The sequence below is a fragment of the Dipodomys ordii genome, unplaced genomic scaffold (assembly GCF_000151885.1).
Source record: "Dipodomys ordii isolate 6190 unplaced genomic scaffold, Dord_2.0 Scaffold4, whole genome shotgun sequence".
Classification (NCBI taxonomy): domain Eukaryota; kingdom Metazoa; phylum Chordata; class Mammalia; order Rodentia; family Heteromyidae; genus Dipodomys; species Dipodomys ordii.
Window position 1 is genome coordinate 15,169,130 of NW_012267220.1, and position 19,907 is coordinate 15,189,036.

Sequence of the window (19,907 nt, forward strand, 5' to 3'; positions counted from 1 at the left end):
CATGAATTGGTACAAAGTAGGAAGGACGGAATGGTCAAGATGTATTGCTGTTATTTGCCACTGTGTGACTGTAACCTCTCAGAATATGCTACTCAGAGCCATTGATTACAAGCATCAGAAACTGATTCAGGCTAAACTGAACCCAAAGGCAAAAATGACAGACCTCACAGAACTGCCACAACTAGTTCTGGGGTTGTTTTGCTCTACTTGAATAAAAATCATGAATACACAAAAGAAGCTCCTGTACTTACTCTGAGCCATTAGCAGGTTTTTGTCATCCTTAGCAAACAGCAGGTGACAGTGGGCGGTGCCAGATGGTCCCTTTCAGCGTGGCAGCCCTCACACCTTGGAGGTCAGGGCCCCAGACACCTTGAGTTTTGGAGCAGCAGCATCGACTTCTGTACCTTTAAAGATCAGATCCCAGGCATTTCTCGCGCTGGAGTTGAAGCATGGGTTTCACGGCATTAGCGATAGAGTCAAAGGTGCTTTGGATTAGGAACTACTATTTCTCCTACCGGCTCAAATTGGATCCACTGATGTCAGCCTCACTTCTGAAGTGGCTTCAGCTGCTCTGCTGTTGTTACTACCTCTGCAACTGTGGGCCCAGTTAGTCACGGAGGCAAATCCTGCCCCTTCCCCCACCACCATTGGGGGACTCAACATGCTGCTGAGGTATCTTCTACCACTGGAAGCCCCAATAAACTCTGGCATTCTTTCTGATAAAAAGGCCCTGTACCACTCCTGCTATTGACTCTAGCTTCCCTGCTGTTGTTCTCACCTCCATCACCATGCCTCTTTTCTTTGTATTGTCAACTCAACCCTTTTACTAAAGATGGAAATCAAAAGTAGGCAAGGAAGATGTATCAGAGGTTTTTATTGGCCTTGCTAAGGCAACACCAGGGGGCATAAGAGAGTGTTCGCTGGCTACCTGGAAAGTGAGCTGAACAGCTTCTACAGCCAGAAAAGGTGTGTGTCAAGGTGTCTATACCTTATGCCAGTGAAGAAACTGTTTTTACATGGTTGCAGATTTTCTGCTAGGCTACAAAAGTGTTTCCTACCTAGCCTAGAATTGTCCAAGGCTTCTGGTAGTAAAAAGTCTACGACAAGCTGCTTGTGAAGCAATGCCTTCTGAAGCCAGAGTTGTGCTTTGGGTTCATCCTGGCTGATGCTAGCTTGAGGGCAGTCCAGATGTCTGGCTGGTGGTCCTTCCTTAAGGGTAGCTGAGGCTCCAGGGAAGGATCTAAAAGCTGTCAAGTAGAGAATCAAATCTTCCCCACTCCCAACATCTCATGTAAAGGAAAGGTAAACTTTCAAAAGGGTGCTTACAATCACAGCTGATCATTAATATTAACAGGCTGATAATTCACATTAACATCATTAACAATACTTAATAGCATGCAAACAATGCTAAAATATCATCTCTACTATCAATTTCAGAAACACAAAGAGTGCCACAGATGATATTTAGAATGTATGAGAACTAGACTCTTCAAAACATCTTGGTAACAATCATGAGGTCTCATCGTGAGTTGTGCATTACTACCCAGAAAATATGGGATCCAAAATGCTCCAAAATCCATGCCATGAAACTTGGGTAAAGACACAAATTTATTGAAAACATTCTATAAAATTCAGGCAATATGAATATGAGATGTATAAAATATAAATGAATTTCATGTTTAGAGTTTGGTTTCACCCCAAGTTACCTCATTAGGTATGTGTACATGTTTCAAAATATGAGAAAAATCCAATATTTAAGACACTTCTGATAACAAGAATTTCAGATAAAGCATAATCAGCCTGTATACTAACCTAGAATTCCTGTATACTAACCTAGAATTCTTCTTCCTCTAGTCATAAATCAAATGGCCGGGACAAGTATCTCATTGGACCAACTCCAGTTATGTACCAGCACCCTGACTAGGAGAGATAAGCAATCTTTTTTTTTTTTTGCCAGTCCTGGGGCTTGAACTTAGGGCCTGGGCACTGTCCCTGAGCTTCTTTTGCTCAAGACTAGCACTCTACTACTTGAGCCACAGCACCATTTCTGGCTTTTTCTGTTCATACGGTACTGAGAAATTGAAGCCAGGGCTTTATGCATGCTAGGCAGGCACTCTACCACTAAGCCACATTCTGAGCCCTAGATAAGAAATCTGCAAAAGGAATTTGGGAAGCTATCAACAAATGCAAGCAGGACAGATGTTGATGTAAAGAAATGACCTGTGATCACTTTATCTACTATATGTTACTGCATAACAGACTTACTGGCTTAGGACAACAAGATTGTGTAATTCTGTATGTTAGCTGAGCAGTTCCTCTTCTAGGTTGGCTCCGTCTGCTTATGCAGTTGAATTCACTGACAGACAAAGTTGGGCCATAGAGTCCATACTCGCAGAATATTAGTATTGACTGCTGGCAGAAGCATCTTGTCTTCTCCACATGATGTCTCAGCTTCCAACAGGTTAGACCTGCTTACATTCAGGGACATTACAGGGGATAATCTCCTATATGGATAAAGGCAGAAATGGCCAGACTTCTTGAGTCTCAGGTCTCTTCTAGCATATTCTATAAGCTAGCACTCTAGCATCTCAATAGCATCTTAAATTCTAAAGAAGAAACAAACTTCTGCTGGAGAGAACAGCTAAGTCACATTGGAAAAAAAAATACATAGTAACAAGAGGTCACTGTTTAAATACAATTTGAGGAAGGCCACTGATTTGAACTGTGCTTCTACACTAGGCCTCAAGAGACCAAACCAAAGTCTCTTTTATTAAGTTCCATGTAATCAAATTGAAACTTTGAAAACCTGAAACATCCACAACAAACAGGCTAGTTGTTGAAAAACTAAACAAAACAAAAACCAACCTGCAGATTCACAACAACCAGAAGGGACTCAGTCAACCATGCTTGAATGGGCATGATTTAGCCTGCACAAGGAAAGTAACCGGAAGTAACTTGTTAATCAATCTATCTTTGGTTAAATGCTATTTCCTTGTTCCTACTCAAACTACATTTCAACCCTTCCACCCTGCCACTGTTCAGCTACTCCTGATAAAGCTCTTGTCTCTTGTATACTTACTGGATGCTCCTGGACTCATAAATCACCAATAAAAGCCACCTAGAACATTAAAACTTAATTTATTGAAGTTCTATTCTTTGACACCACTAAACAATGTACAAGTCTCTTAAAATACTTATTTTCCTCACATGAAATGGGAATTATAATACTTTATTTCTTGGATTATGACAATTAGATGAAATAACATATATAAAGTATATGACATATAGCCAGGTGCTGGTGGCTCATGCCTATAATCCTAGCTACCCAGGAGAGTGAGATCTGAGCATCACAGTTCAAAGCCAGCCTGGACAGGAAAGTCTGTGAGACTCTTATTGCCAACTGACCACCAGAAAACTGGAAGTGGTGCTATGGCTCAAAGTGGTAGAGCACTGGCCTTGAGCTGAAGAGCTCAGGGACAGCACCCAAGCCCAGAGTTCAAGCCCCACAACTGACAGAAAAAAAAAAGATACTTGTTGAAAGGTACTTACTCATGTCATTATAGGCAAGTGTTATGGACAGGAATCTCTTAGAGGAGAGTGAATCTCTTGTCTAGAATACTGTATCAATGTCTTTCCCTTGGCAAAGGCTCAAGTTACATGACAAGGACCTTAATTTTGTTAACAAATTTGGGGATACAATTTGCTTACTCCCCTTTTCCAAAAGCCACTAAAATCAAAGTGGACAAAAGATTAAACACATTGAAATTTTAATCTGATTTGCCTTCACGTATTTTATTTAGTTTATATGTGGCCAGTTGCCAGTCAGCAAAACTGAAACTACAGGAGGAATTTAGATGGAAGGAATTTAATACAGGAAATTGGCTACTAATGTGTTGCAGGGTTAGAGAAGAAAATAGGGGAAAGCTGAGATCACAAGAGAATCCTAAGGCTGACTGAACAAAAGAAAAGGGTAATCTTTAGAATTCATAATTGCTCTCCATGGCTGAGGCTTCTGTGATACCCACTGCCACCCTACTGTGTTGGAAACCTTCAAGAAGCCAAGAAGCTAAATCCTACCAATGGTTGTCAATGCTCATGCTGCCAAGTCCACAGCCAGAAAATATTGTGCCGTAGGAGCTGCAATAAGATCCCTGGCTGCTGAATTTCTCCCATCTGAGTAAAAACCTGGGTTCATGTACCATCACTAGTGCTATTGCTCCTGCTAAGACTCAACCAATAAAAACAGAAAGTGGGCCTTCCAATTTCCTTCCAGATACCTCCCCAGCATCTCCCATTGGTGCAGCCTAACAGGAAGTCTGGGGAGTCTGGGGCATGTAGTTGCAGAGGTCTAGCCCTCTTATAAAGAAGGATAGGGAGACTGGGATCAGAAGAGCCCATCAATAGCTAGCACCATGTGGGACTTACACACAGATGTTTCCCATAGTTCTGCTTGGTGTATATGCCCAGATGTTTTCCATTTGGTCTGTTTGAAGCAAAGTGAACATGTGTCAAATGGTTCAAAACTTCTGATAGAACACTATCACACCCTATTTAACCACCTGACAATCAGACCCTGCTTCCTTCTAGCTGTTTACTCTTTTTCCTCCTTGAGTGTGGCATAGTGTCAACTCTGACGTAAAGCTTGTATTTTACATTACACTTCGTAAAATATGCATGGGATCTTCGCAGTCTCTTGCCTCCTGCTCGTTTGAAATGCTTAAATAGGTGTACTGTTGCATATGTTGTATGGGACATTTTATGCAAAGAAGATACACATTTGTCTTCCATGAAATCGTCTTAAAGATGTTCATGGTAGCTGGGGGCCGGTGGCTCATGCCTGTAATCCTAGCTACTCAGGAGGCTGAGATCTGAGGATCATGGTTCAAAGCCAGCCCAGGCAGGAAAGGTATGAAACTCTTATCTCCAATAAACCACCAGAAAACCAGAAGTGGCGCTGTAGCTCAATTAGTAGAACGCTCGCCTTGAACTGAAGAGTTGAGGGACAGAGCTCAGGCCCAAAGTTCAAGCCCCATGACCGACAAAAAAAAAAAAAAAGATGTTCATGGTTTTCTCTTCAAAAGTGTCCATCATTGTTTATCAATGATTGCTCATGAAGTCAGCTGGCTCCATGAGAATGGGTATAGCAATTCTACTGACCTCATAGTAAACTATCTCTTCAAACAAAGTTTCTCCTTCATGCCTAATGACTGAGATTATCAAACTTTGCTTAGACTTTCTTTTAGGTCTGTTAGTACTGATTTTTCCTTCATGGATCCAAACCATGTTGCCTGATAAAAAGGAACCCTGGGAGGAAAAACAAAGGGATGTGATAGCTCAGAGGCACTTTGACAAATGAGGTATGTCCATAGCTTAGAGAAAAACTCTCCCTAGCTCCGAAGTGATTTCATGGCAAAATTAGATCTTATTGAGCATCTTATGTGGTTGAAAATATCAAAAAGGAAGGGGTCTTGTTTTGGAAGTGACAGTCCTACAGTTGTTATGAAGCATTTTAAAAAATATTTTATTAACTTTAAGGAGTTATACAAAGGAGTTGTAATTTTTGTTATAGAAACTTAAATCTGTTTTCATACTTGGCCAGAAGCACTGTTCCTAAGGCAATTCCAGATTCACGAAGTAGAAGCAAGTGTGACAGATGATCCAGGATGGAAGTCAAGAGATACAGCTGACCAAGAGATGTCACACTCTTTTGGAGATGGTGTATTTCAAAGAAGTTTAAAGATGCAAACCAACACATACTGAGTCCCTATTATGGGGCAGCTATGCTCTACCACTTTCTCACTTTGGTTTTGACAACAGTTGTATGGCATTATCTCCTTCAGAACAGGGAAACAGGTGTCATATACCAGACAAGCAGAATTGTTTGTCTTGTTTTATTCTTCCACAGGCCAATATGGGTGAATTCCTGTGACTGGTCTTTCCTAGGGCAAGAAGTAGAGAAAAGTAGCCTTCATTTATCACATGTCCTATACCATACATTCTGCTGTGTTTAACACCAGTTGCTTAGCTTAGCTTTTTGAGTATCCTGAGCCGAGCCATAGGTACTTGTACACCACTTCAGAGCAGGAATATAAAGTCTAATACTGTGTGACCTGAGGATTGGTTTGGCTTACTATAAAGTCAATTCTTTTTCTGTGGTATCAGCTGTCTCCTACTCTATTTTTGGAGTTAAAGTATAAACATCTAAGTATGTAGGATATCATAAGCCTAGCAATTCAGGAGGCCGGGATCAGGAATATCACAATTCAAAGCCTGCCTGGACAAAAATGTTCACAGGACCTCACTTCAACCAATGAAAATCTAGGTGCAGTGTTCATGCCTGTTTTCCCAGAAAACATAAATAATAGGATTACATTCCAGAGCTCCCTGGGAAAAAGTGAGGCACTATTAAAGAAAAAAAAACAGTGAAAAGAAAATAGGCTAAGGGCATAGCTCAAGTGCTAGAGTACCTGTCTAGTAAGCATGAGGCCCTGAGTTTAAACCCAGTACCACACACACACAAAGTAAATAAGAATTAGAAACAATGATGTGCTTCTAAAGAGCAATTCTGAGTAGAATCATACAAGAATCAGACAATTGGCTTGGATGTCTCCAATACGGAGAGACTGAGCTGAGCATGAATGAGCTCATACCAGTTCTGTGACTCAGTAGCCCTTTCACTGCCTGTGATTCCGAAACTGAGAGAGAATCCAGTGACTTTTTGAAATTTTCGGACCTAGTTAAATGTTTCTACTGACAGCCCTTAGAATGGACCCTCCTGCTGTCATTCATCCTGCCTGCCTGCCTCTCTGCAGAGCTGGCTTCATGGAGCATGCTCTTCCCAAGACATACAAGGTCATTCCAAGAGGTTGTAGTACAGCTCTGTAGGGCAAAGCCTGTTCTTTGACTAGTATCCCTAAAGACCCACTACATTAAATAAATATATGTGTGTGTGTGTGTGTGTTTGTATGTATATATATGTAAATATCCTAGTCAGCTGTAAAAATGCATGAACTTAAAAAAAACTCCATTGTTTTTAGGAAACATAGAACTAAAGCCAATTTTATGGGCTCTCATTAGGCTTTTCAAGAAAAATTGTAAACAACTATGAATTTTGAAGACTTGGAGTGGGGCCGGGCAATGGTGGCTCATGCTTGGAATCCTAGCTACTCAGGAGGTTCAGATCTAAAGACCACAGTTCAAAGCCAACCTGGACAAGAAAGGTTGTGAGACTTTTATCTCCAATTAATGACCAAAAAGCTGGAAGTGGAGATGTGGCTCAAAGTAATAGAGTGTTAGCCTTGAGCAAAAGGCTCTCATCTGTAATCCTAGCTACTTAGGAGGCTGAGATCTGAGGACTGCAATTTGAAGCCAGCCTGAGCAGAAAAGTCCCCATGAGACTCTTATCTCCCATTAACCACTGAAAAACTGAAAGTGGCACTGTGGCTCAAGTGGTAGAGTGCTAGCCTTAGCACAAAGAGATTCAGGAACAGCGCCACGGTCCTGAGTTCAAGCCCCACAATTGACCAAATACAAAAAGGTTCAGTGTCAATCTCCTGGCCCTTGGTTCGAGCCCCAAGACTGACAAAAAAATAAATAAATAGAAAGAAAGAAAAAAATGAGTTTTAAGCATTAAACAAAATAAAATGCCAAGAGCAAATATATAAATACATTACCATTTTCTAAAATTGCTTCCTTTTATTTTTATTTTATTTATTTATTTTTTTTTTTGGGTCTGGTCGTGGGGCCTGAACTCTGGGCCTGGGCGCTGTCCCTCAGCTCTTCAGCTCAAGGTGAGCCCTCTACCACTTGAGACACAGCGCCACTTCCGGCTTTTTTGCTTATGTGGTGCTGAGGAATCGAACCCAGGGTCTCAGGCATGCAAGGCAAGCGCTCTACCACTGAGCCAACTTCCCAGCCCCAATTGCTTCCTTTTAAAACTAGTTTTATAAACACTATTTTTTGCTTATAGCTTCTAGACATGTCCTGACTCACCCCATCCTGCTCCCGTCCTCTGTAGACAAAAAAAGACAATTTTATACTATGGGGAAATTTCTAGCTAAAAATTCCTTTTCTCTTTTAACATTTTGTCCTCCTAACCCAGTTCCATAAAAAGGTTCCTGGACAAAGCATTATACATGTAATCCATGCAGAACTCAAAAATGGTGCTGGAGAGAGAATCTAAGTATTGAAGGTCATAAAATAGGTTATTTTAGGTGAATATAACCTTTACACATCATGTTGTGAAAGAAAAAAAAAAGTACTAGTAGGAAGTAGTTAGGTCCAAGGTATCTCTTCTTTGAATTTGGTGTCACTTTGATATATCACATCTACTACATATCCATATCTTGTAAGGGGCAGGTGATATCTGATATCACCTTGTCAAATGAGATATCCCTCATGGTGATTTCTTAAGTTTTTAAGACAGATTGTTTTGTAACTCTCAATCAATTCCAAAATGGCATTTTCAAAATGTCACTTTGCTGTCTTCAACTTCAATTCCTCTTTCATCTGTGGAACAGCAAATGCTATTATAGAAATAAGCTTCTCTCACCTGAGCTTCATGGCTCACCTCGAAATCCTCGTTACTTAAGAGGCTGAGATCTGGGGTTGGGAAGGTGGCTCAGTGATGGAGTACTTGCCTTGCATGCATGAGGCCCTAGGTTCAATTCCCCAGCACCACATAAGCAGAAAAAGCTGGAAGTGGCTCTAGGGCTCAAGTAGTAGAGCACTAGCCTTGAGCTGAAGATCTCATGCCCAGAGTTTAGGCACCATGACAGAAAAAAAAAAAAAAAGCTGAAATCTGAGGATCCTCAATTCAAAATTAGCCCAGGCAGAAAAGTCCATGAGACACTTATCTCCAATGAACCACCAAAAAGCCAGAAGGTGTGGTGTAGCTTGTGGTAGAATGCCAGACTTGAGTGAAAAAGCTGAGGGTCAGTGCCTAAATGACTTCAAGCCAGTAAAGCAAGAAAGAGAGACAGACAGACAGATGGAGACACAGAAGCACACAGACACAGACAGAAGCAATGAACTTGGTTTAAATGGGGCGTTTTTAAAAGGCAAGGCCAGCAAGGCATTAGGAAGGTAACTTTCTTGAATTTCCAGCCCCTGTTCTATGAGACAGTGCTTATAGGTGCAAATATTTGGTTGCTGGTTTGGCTCAATAAATCTTAGTTCAGCCACACCCTCCTCATTTCCAAGTATCAGGTTTAAAACTAGGGTGGCAAGCATGATATTGGCCTTTGTGTTCAAAAGGCAAGGCATGAAGTAGTGTGGACCTTGACCTTCAATTAACACACTGTCCCCATAATCCACTGAACACATGGACAACCCTAGCAGCTATATTTTTCCACGTGCCAGGTAGTCAAGGACACAGCTGGAGAGAAAAGCTTGGAAAGTTGACACAATACAGTCAAGTGCAGTGGGTGGGCCGTAGACAGAAAGAAAAAGGACTTACACTTTGTTTTTAAACTGCTGCCAAAAGATAAAGTTGTTTATGTAACTTCTAATACCAAAAGAAGGAAGATTATGAAACTGGAGTGGAAGGAATAATACTCAGCAAGTAAATACACAAGACTGGCCGGTAAGGGACTGAGTGTGTGAATGTACACAAAGTAATCATTTTTGGAAAATTACTTATTAAAGCCAGGATATCTGATTTCATTTTCTTTGTACAGGGTGATTATTTGCAGTCTGCCTTCAGAAAAAGCTTATCCAATGAAGCATGGAATTACAGCTAGAAGTCTCCTAATAGACCCACCCTACGTACCCAACGGCTCTACCACGGACTTCACACTGATCTCCGAGTCACTGAGAAAAGGCTTTGGGAATCATTGAAACTGAAAGGCAATGGTATTAAAAATGTAAATAATATGCATATCAGTAGTGTTCGTATCAAATCAGATCAAGTCTTTAACTGCAGGGTAGTTTAGAGAAGACTTCTGTTTTCCTTAGGCCTTGGGCTTTCCACCTTTAGGGCTTCTGACTACGTCATTAGGCCTCCCTCAGGCCTTCCACTATACACCTTCTACCTTAGGCCTTAAACCTTAGCTCTTCCACCTTAAGCTTTAGGCTTTCCTTAGGCCTTTACCTTAGGCAATTCCACCTCAGGCGTTAGGCCTTAGAACTTCCTTAGGTCTTCTGCTTTGGGCCTTTGGCCTTCCACATTAGGATTGAGACTTCCCTAAGGCTTTTGCCTTATTGAATATTCATTGGATTCCTCGGTTACCTCAGTTATCCATAGTGTTTTCACACGTCTTAGTGCAGCTCCTAGCTCAGCCTGATCTTGTTTTGGTAGTCTACCTGATTCAGGCAGTCATGCTTGAGAGGATTTGGCCATTTCCTTCTTTATTATAAATTTGTCACTCATCATCCTAGGTATTAGATTATGCCTTTCTTTTTCCCAGTTTCTTGTCTTCCTTTGAAAAAATATTATTTTGAAATCATTTTTATAAAACCATTTAATTTAGATAACATTGTTTTTCTTCCTGGATACAGAGTATTTTTTTTTAAAGAACAACGTTAATTTTTTTTCAATGCAATAATGATTAAACCCATTTGTTAAGACCAGTGAAATAACCAAATTTGTAAATAACCAAATTTCAAGGCCTCTGTGTCATTTAAGTTTCAAATTGCCCTTTTTCCCCTTTCTTTGGCTTCTTCCAGACTTAATCTCTGAATGCTTGTTTACAAACAGGCCATTTTGAATGCCTGTAACAGTCATTCTAAAATAGCTTACAGCCTATGCCAATATCAGTATAGGAGTTAGAATATTTTTGGTCAAAGTGGTTTCTTGACATAAGCACTATCATTTTAAAGGTAGCCACTACCTTAATTATATGTTATGCCAGGGTTTTGTTATAAGAATTGCTTTTCTATGAGGTGGAAGCATGGCTTAAGTGGTAGAGTACCAGCTGAGTAAAAATTGTTTTTCTGACAAGTTTTGGTCCAGTGTTTTGGTTGATCACTTAGATAAACTTTTAATCCCTGTCAAACTAGCCAATCATACAAGATTATGAAACTAACTCATGGCCAATCAGCACAAAGAATAATAATGTATAACAGCTAAAGGGTGAAATGCCCACTTAATGTGTGCTTCTTTACTTGGCTTCCCACCTAGGAGGATACCCTTCTGCAGAAGGTGTACACTTTGTTGAGTTTCTTTCAAATTGGGTCCTTATTCCCACGTGATATCCCAATATCCCAAGATATGTCTAGCAACCAGTGCTTGAACCAAAGGGCTTCACACTCTTGCTTAGCTTTTTCACTCAAAGCTGACATTCTACTACTTGAGTCTCACCTTGTTCTGGCTTTTTACTTGTTAATTGGAGATAAAGTTCACACACACTTCTCTGTTTGGGCTGACTTTGAACCAAGACCCTCACCCTCAGCCTCCTGAATAACGAGGCATGACCAGCAGCACCTGGAGATTTTTTTTTTTTTTTTTGGTACTGGAGTTTGAATCGATGGCCTTGCTTGCTTAGCTGACACTCTTGTAAGTTGAACCATGACTCCAGCCCCAAATCTTGACTTGCCAATAGGAATTCTTTATGATTTCAAAAAGGTTGACTTTCCACTAGGAAGTTGTAAGTAAAGGTGAAGAAGCTGCAAAGATACTTTCCCCCAGTATAAAATAATGATTGGCCAAGCAGGCTACCTAAGATTGTAATTTTAATTTTAATGAGGTAGGTCCTGATCAGAAACCATCACTCCAAAGAACCTTCCATCATCGAGGAGAAAGTCCAGGGCAGAGCTACAAAGAACAGACTAGTTAGTGGAAATTGAAAGCCACTGGAGAGTTAACTACACTAGTATTATTACCAGTATTGTTGTTGTTTTTCTTAGTGCTGTAGCTGTAAATTCCCTCAGTTCTGAATGATCTCCTTTAACTTTAATTTTCCCACAAACTCAATTATATTACATACTTGATATTGTAGAAGTGAAATTAGGGGGAGTGGATAAATATGTGGTGTGGCAGTAAAAATCCCAGGATTTGTCCATTTCTGCCTTATTGACCTCTGATAATTCTTCGATGAGTTACTGTCTTATTTTGCTGTGCTGTTTCTCTTGGTTTCCTAACAGTTCTGTAACAGATTACCAAGCTCATCTACTTCTTCTTCTGCTCCCCTCCCCTAAGGCTATGAAACATCTCCCCATACTTCCCTTCTACCATGTATCATATGACAATTTCCCTATGCCCCTAGGACTCTCTCTCTCAGCTGACTCATCTTTCTAGGCTTTCAGATAAGAATTCCCTCCACTCTAGACACTGTCCCAAATCCTCAAGCAATTTACTTATAAGGTCCAAAGCACCAATCACCTGTATCTTGAGTTTTGTAGCAGAAATCCCTTTAAAAGTCCTGCAAAGAGATTCAGATGTGGCAGTTTGTCATTTCCAAAGACATACAGATCTGAACAGTATCTACTGTCCTAGAACTTGACTACTGCTCCAAACACACATAGAATTCTCTTTCCTTATCTCACAGCAGGTCTGTGACTTGCTTAACAGCCAATGATGCTGCGTAACTTCTAGATCACACAATGAGATTGAACTTCTCCTTGAACTTCTTACTGGAGTATTTGCACTGGGTGCCCTGCGCCTCTGTGTTGGAAGTCCAGCTGTTCTAAGCCATCATGGTGTAAGGAAACAAGATACATGAGGAGTCCCTGGATAGGAGCTCTAGTCAGCAGCCTTCATCTTCCAGTGTTCTAGTCAGGCACCAAATACATGGGAGCTATCATAGAGCAAACACAAGCTATTCCTGTAGTCTAAATTCCTAAACCAGAGAACTCCATAAACATAAAATAAGGTGGTTTTAAGTCACTAAATTTGGGGGTAATTTTTTAAAATCATTTGTGGAGCTTGAGCTCAGGGCCTGGGTGCTGTCTTTGTGCTTTTTTGGCTCAAGGCTAACACCACCACTTTGAGGCATAGAGCCACTTCTGGTCTTCTCAGGGTTAGTTGGAGATAAGAGTCTCAAGGACTTTCTTGCCTGAGCTGGCTTTGCACTATGATCCTCAGATCCCAGCCTCTTGAGTAGCTAGGATTACAGACATGAGCCACAGGAGCCTGGCCATTTGGGGGTAATTTTTATGCAGTAATAATAATTGGAGCACCTCGTATGAGAAGAGTCAGAGGACAAAAACAACAATTTAACTTAATGACCTTAACTGGCTTGGGCCTGAGGGCCTTGACACTACCTCTTAGCTGTTTCGTTCAAGGCTAGTACCCTACCACTTGAGCCACTTGAGCTCTATTTCCAATTCTGGTGGTTCATTAGAGATAAGAGTCTCATGGACTTTCCTGCCCTGGCTGGCTTCAAACAACAATCCTCAGATCTCAGCTTTCTGAGTAGCTAGGATTACAGATGTGAGCCAGCACTTAGATCCTGGCTTCATTTTTTTCTAGTTGGTTGTAGAGCTTGAACTCTGGGACTGGGCACTGTCCCTCAGCTCTTCAGCTCAAGGCTATCTATCTCTCTAGCACTTGAGCCACAGTGCCACTTCCAGTTTTCTGGTGATTATTTGGCTAGCACTTGAGCCACAGTGCCACTTCCAGTTTTCTGGTGATTATTTGGAGATAAGAGTCTCATGGACTTTCCTGCCCAGGCTGGTTTTGAACAATGATCCTCAGATCTCAGCCTTCTGAGTAGCTAGGGTTACAGACCTGAGCCACTGTGCCCAGCCTAGCTTCATTTTTTTTTTTTTTAATTCTAGAACCTGGCAACACTTCCATCTATAAAATAGATTGTGTCTCATTTACAACCAAAATCAAGGTTTGCATCTTCCTTTTTTTTGCTTATGTGGTGCTGCGGAATCGAACCCAGGGCCTCAGGCATGCAAGGCAAGCACTCTACCACTGAGCCATCTTCCCAGCCCACGGTTTGCATCTTCCTGTGTGTAAAATAAAACCAAGTACAGCCAAAGGAAGAGTATAGAGGAAGACTTTTCACTTGCAGCAGGTAAAAGCAACCTGGGAATTATTTTCAAAGCCTTGCCTCAAACCTAGAGAGCCAGATGATTTTATTCAGTAAGTCTATTCATAGTCAAATGGAAGGGAAGCACACTCGAGCATGCTCCAATTAAAATAATCACAACTGAGTGTACTCAGTTTAAGGTCATAGTTCAAGGAGGAAAGATGGAGGTCAGAAATGCTTCTGCAGGCAAAGACACTTTAGTGTTGTATTAATGTAGAAGTTTTGTCCTGGGCAATCTATCTCCCTTAGCCACTACCTAATAAGCAGAGCAGAGAAGGCTAGTTTTTCAGAAAGAGACTCAAGAAAACAGAAACAAAAAGTTAAAAAGTGAATGTGCTATTTCCTTATCAGTTTTATTTCCAAACTGGATCTTTTTTTTTTTCCTCTCAGAATTACAGGATCGATAACAAGAGCATTAATTGAGCAGTGAAGAGAACTTTCATTCTTGGCCAAGAATAAAAGTGAGAGATACATTGCCAAATCAACTTCTCAATCCCTAGGGGTTCAAGAGGGTAGATGCATAGTATAAGTGTAAAAGAAATGGAAGGAGGGGCTGGGAAGGTGGCTCAGTGGTAGAGCGCTTGCCTTGTATGCATGAGGCCCTGAGTTCGATTCCTCAGCACCACATAAGCAAAATGAAAAAAGCCGGAAGTGGCGCTTTGGCTCATGTGGTAGAGCGCTAGCCTTGAGCTGAATAGCTGAGGGACAGCGCCCAGGCCCAGAGTTCAGGCCCCATGACCGGACCAAAAAAAAAAAAAAAGAAATGGAAGGAGTAGCTTATAAATGGGAATGATAGCCATAACTTTTCTGGGAGTGGCAGAGTTTTTCTGGGAATTTGGGCATTTCCTCTTTTTCTTCCTTTTATGCTGTGTTATTAGCATGCAGATGGCATTATAATGAAGTTAGAGGTTGTCTGGTGGTTATTCTGGTTGTCTAGTGGCCATCTTGGGTGAGTTTTGATGAGTTCATCTGGAGAGTAACTTCTAGCCTTCAGGCATACTGTTCTTGAAGATTATGGGGGTAAACATTTATCTAGGTCTTCTAAAAAATAACTGATTGGTTATCTTCAGGCTACCTTAGGTTACCTATTTTTGTGCAAGAAAGAGGGCAAAGAGAACTTTCTTGCCATGAAACTGGACTGTTTGGGAAATGTGGCTTTCATCTCTGTAATCTGGATGGCTTATAGGGTCAAATAACAGCTTAGTTTCAGCTTGGCAATATGTCAATTTCCTGTGAGCAACTCCATTTTGAATTTTGTAGCCTGGTATTTTGGGGTCAAGTGCAGAAGCTTACCCTAAACACTGGACTGCTACAATTTTCACTTAAGAACAGCATATATACTTTCCTTGAATTTGTTGTGTGGGAAAGTTTCCTGAATCAAAGGAATGGCTGTTGCCATTATGTCAGCTGATGAACGTAGACCTAAGACAACTAGAGGAACACCAGGGGCTGCTCCACAGCCTCAGATTCGTAATGAATGGCAGGGAATACAAGTGTATTGCTTTACTGTAAGCAAAGAAAAAATAATTCTCTGCAACAAAGTTTTCTAAAAAAGAAAAGTGAGCAGAATTAGAGTGTCCAGAGACTACTGAGAAAAGGCAGCCCCAGCCCAGCTGGGCCCCCAGGTTCACACACAAGGGTCAACAAACTATCTGTAGGTGAGGGAGGTCTGGCAGTTACATCTCTTGCAGGAGAAAACTATAAAGGAAACTTTTCAGGGAGGTTAGAAATTTCCAGGTAGTGGTATGAAAAGCCTTTTCTATTTTTTTTATTATTTTTTTAATGTGGTAATGAGAAATCGAACCCAAGGCCTTATGCATGCTAGGCAAGCACTCTACCACTAAGCCACATTCCCAGCCCCAATATATATATATATATATATATATATATATATATATTCCTTTTTTTTGTTGGTTGTGCTGACCCTGAGCTCTTGTGCTCAAGGTTAGTGCTCTACCACTAGAGCCACACAGCCACTTCCATGAAAGCCTTTTCTGTTGTTTCATAGGTATGTCTTATCCTATTTCAGAGTATTATGTACACACATATGCATGTGCACATGTACATACACACACACAGCACAGCTGAAGTTCAGTGGGACTGAACTTCCTGGTGACTAATTGCTTCTGGGAAGAAAAGAGAAGTACATGTTTCCGGTGAGTTCTGCCTTATGAGGTTAAAATGAGAGGAACTTGGCAAACTTCCCAAGACATCTATGGTACATGCTGATTTAAAAAAAGGAGAATAATCCTGACCAAAGTTATTGAAGTGAAAGTGAGCAGTCCTGATCCAGGGCATACTTCTTACATGGGGAAGGACTGACACAAATAACAAAACACCACTAATTTTGTCCTAATATCAGGCCAGTTAAACAATCTCTCTATATAATATATCTATGATATCTATGATATATCTTATATATGATATTATATATTGTCTTATATATTGTATATTTTATTGTATATATTGCACATATAATATATAATATGTTAACATTATATATAATACTATATATAATTTAGGACATTTAGGAATCCATATGGTATGGTTTGGACTTTTTATGGTTATTATTATTTTCCCCCATTTGCTTAAGATAGCTAAACAATTTTGTTCAAGTTGAGATGAGAAAATCTTTGGTGTTTCTTCCCCAGTTAAATTATTAGTAAACATCTGGTAAGCAGTTAACTCCAAAGGTGTTCAGTTGGGAAAAGAAATCCCAACAAGGAAACTTTGTAATAAATTGATGTGTCCTTCTAGTGACTCAGTTTATTTTTAAATTAAAAATCTACTCAGCATTCAAGAAACTTAAGGACACTTAAATTTAGAATATCATGACTTCTTTCTCCTGTCCTGAAATGTATAAACATGAACATATTTAAGGTTTCTTGGTCTTACTCAGTAACAGACACTTTCAATATCAATTATCTAGTCACTATCTAATCAAATTTCTAGCTGAATTGAGCTAATATGCTAAGAAAAGTGAACTAGAAATTATCTTATATTAAGGTAGTATTAGCTGCTATCACATATAACATCCTAAACATCAATAGTACAACATGACTTAAATATATTCTCCATTCAGGTAGTGTCAGCACAAAAAGGAGAATAAAAGAAGCACCACTCTACTCAATTCCCTTGAGAGCCAAGTTGAGAAAAGTGATGCTATGTCAAAAGCATCACTTCCAGTACTGGAAGGGCATAATGGCCCAGCCAAGAGTTGTGATAGTGAAAATAAAGAACCATGCAATAATATGTTTTAGCATAGATGTTGTACATCACTATGTACAGACCTCAGTCACATGGTCTAAATTACATGCAAGCATTTCTGAGTATGTCTTCCCTGGCTGAGAAGCCACTTCCCGGTCTCACAGACATGAGCAGATTCTTTGGTGAACAACCAACGGGCTCTTGGGTCACAAATATCATTTACTCTATGCATTCTATCCATCCACCACAACCCTTGAAATAGTGCCTCATATGATCAAATTGAGCTCAATACCACCAAAGCCTGGAGACCCTAATTTGCTTTGGTCTGTATTACATTTAGTTTAGAGTACTACTAGAGAGTTGGGAGATGTCACCTCCCAAGGGAATGTGACAAAGATGAATGAAGGTACACCTGCCTGGCTCAGGCTCAAACCACAATATTTCTTCCTGTTTCTGGTGCTTGTTCACCCCGGGAGGTGTACTGAATGTGGGAGGATTTTATGAAGGAGAAGGGAATTCCTCTGCTCTCACTGAGAGATGGACACATTAATGTGCAAAATGCTTGAGGAAAATCTGAGAAGCAGCTCCAGGCATCACGGTTTGCTATGGGACTAGCCCCCAGCCATAATTTGACTTAGTAATCAATTCCTGACATCTTCTCCCCCCCCACCATGAATAGTTTGCTAATGATATAAAGACTGAATTCCACATGAAGAAAAAGTAAGACTCTGTAGAGACCTGTTCATTTACATAATGAATTGGCCTGCTCTGTGATCCCGTCTCTCAACATCTTTGCACATTTAGGCTGTTTTTCAGTAATGGAAATATAGAACATCATTTGATGTTATCTTATTTGGGTACTGTGAAAAACACAAGTATATTTCTTTTGCTTATAATAGTAACCACAGCTTTGTGAGACAGACTTTATTGTTATCATTTTAAAATGAGGAATCTTAACAAAGCTCAGATGCTCAATCAAGGTGAGTGATCACTTGAGTCTAAACCTATGTCCTTCTAAAATCTGTCCTCCTCATTCTGAGTATCTTGGCTTTCTAGAGTAAATTCTGAGCATGGACAAGACAAACACCAACCCCTGTATTCCTCCCTGGTAAGACATATCTAAGTAAGACTTCTCAGGATGCTCAGAGCCATGTGGCACATTCCCCTTGAGAGGCTCCTGTGTGCAGAAAGGTAAGAGAATACACATTCACTGAAAGGTGAGGATCCATCATCTCTGTGTGTATCCACATCATCTGTGGCCACACCACTCCTTTTCAGCCATGCCAAAGATAAGCTATTAGTGTCTTGGACCCCTATAGGTATGTTATGCTTTGAATATGAAATATCCTTCATCAGTACCCTATTTCCACCAAGTGGTACAATTTTGGGAGGTTGTGGAAACAGGAGGTAGAGCCTAGCTAGAGGAAATAGGTTGCTGGGGGTCCTGTCCTGGAAAGTTATACCTGTCTCCCCCACATTCCTGTTGCTCTCTCTCTGCTTGCTAAGGTGGGTTTCTTTGCTCCCGCATATGCTTCCTGCCTCAATATTGCTTCAGAAGGCAACAAAGCCAAGGAAACATGGACTGTAATTTCTGAAACTGTGAACCAATGGAAATCTTACTTTATTTAAGTTGTATCTCAGGTATTTTGTCATAGCAGCAGAGGACTAACTGACCCAAAGTGTTACTGTCATCATCAATACACTTCTTCTCGTCATCTCACATAACTGTGTGTATCTTATGTCCCTCCAGAGATTTTATAAGAGCAGCATTGATGTAGAGGAACCAATTGTCACCAAGACATCCTTTCTTGCCAAACCACAGAAAAAGTTCAAGGTAATTGCTACAGCCAAGAAGCCATGACATTTAATATGCTCTCTGGTGAAACATTTCTGTGTGTCTCTAAAGACTTCATACAGAGTATTTTAGTATTGTAGATAATAGCCAAGAAAAGCACACTATGTCTTCCTTTACATATTTAGTGGAGTACTTAATATTGTAAGACCAACAATCCCACATGTCTTACCCACTGTCATATTCAATCTTCACATAGATCCCACAAAGACTATAATGTGACTAGTTCCATTGCACAGAACAAAAAAGTAAATAAATTAAGAATCAGATTAAGTAAGCACATAGCAAATGACAGCAGAACCTGAGCCCAGGTTTGTCTCCTTCTTTTTTCTGTCTCAGCTCACCTAGCGTTCTTAAAACCCCCTGCAAGGCAAGTCAACCAGAAGGAATCCCTGGCGTGGAGCAGGAAGACTGTACAGTGTTAAAATTGAGGGCTGCTATAGTTGTAGTTTCAAGAAGGGGAACACAGTGTTCTGAAATTGCACAAGGTCTGTAAACAGAACAAACTGAATGTCTCAGAATTAATGCTAATCCCTTGCTGGAGATTAATTTCAGCAAAAGCCTTTTGTGCAGTATTTCAGGCAGTAGCTTGGCCTGTGAAATACTGAAAGTGGGAAGAGCAATGGTTTTTTCATGCATTTAAGGTGTTTTATGTCTTCCTAAATAGTTTCCATGCTTATATTAGCATTTTTTATTTTTGCACAGAGGATTTTTTTTATTGTGATTCACAGTTACAGGTGGTGAAATAGGCCCTCATACATTTTTAGAACCTCCTCTTTTTCTGCCTTCATCCTCCTACACCTTCTCTCTCTCTCTTTTTGTATATTTTATTATTATAAAGGTGATGTGCAGAGAGGTTACAATGACATAGA

General features: G+C 40.4%; 1 long non-coding RNA gene across 1 annotated transcript; it reads right to left on the reverse strand.

Annotated features, from left to right (window-relative positions):
• Positions 1–5,894: 5,894 nt before the first annotated feature.
• LOC105992450 lies at positions 5,895–19,455 on the reverse strand. The gene is made up of 2 exons (XR_001175409.1): positions 19,380–19,455; positions 5,895–5,939 (listed from the first exon to the last, which is right to left on the reverse strand). It is a non-coding gene; the product is annotated as an uncharacterized LOC105992450 (long non-coding RNA).
• Between the last annotated feature and the right edge of the window lie 452 nt (positions 19,456–19,907).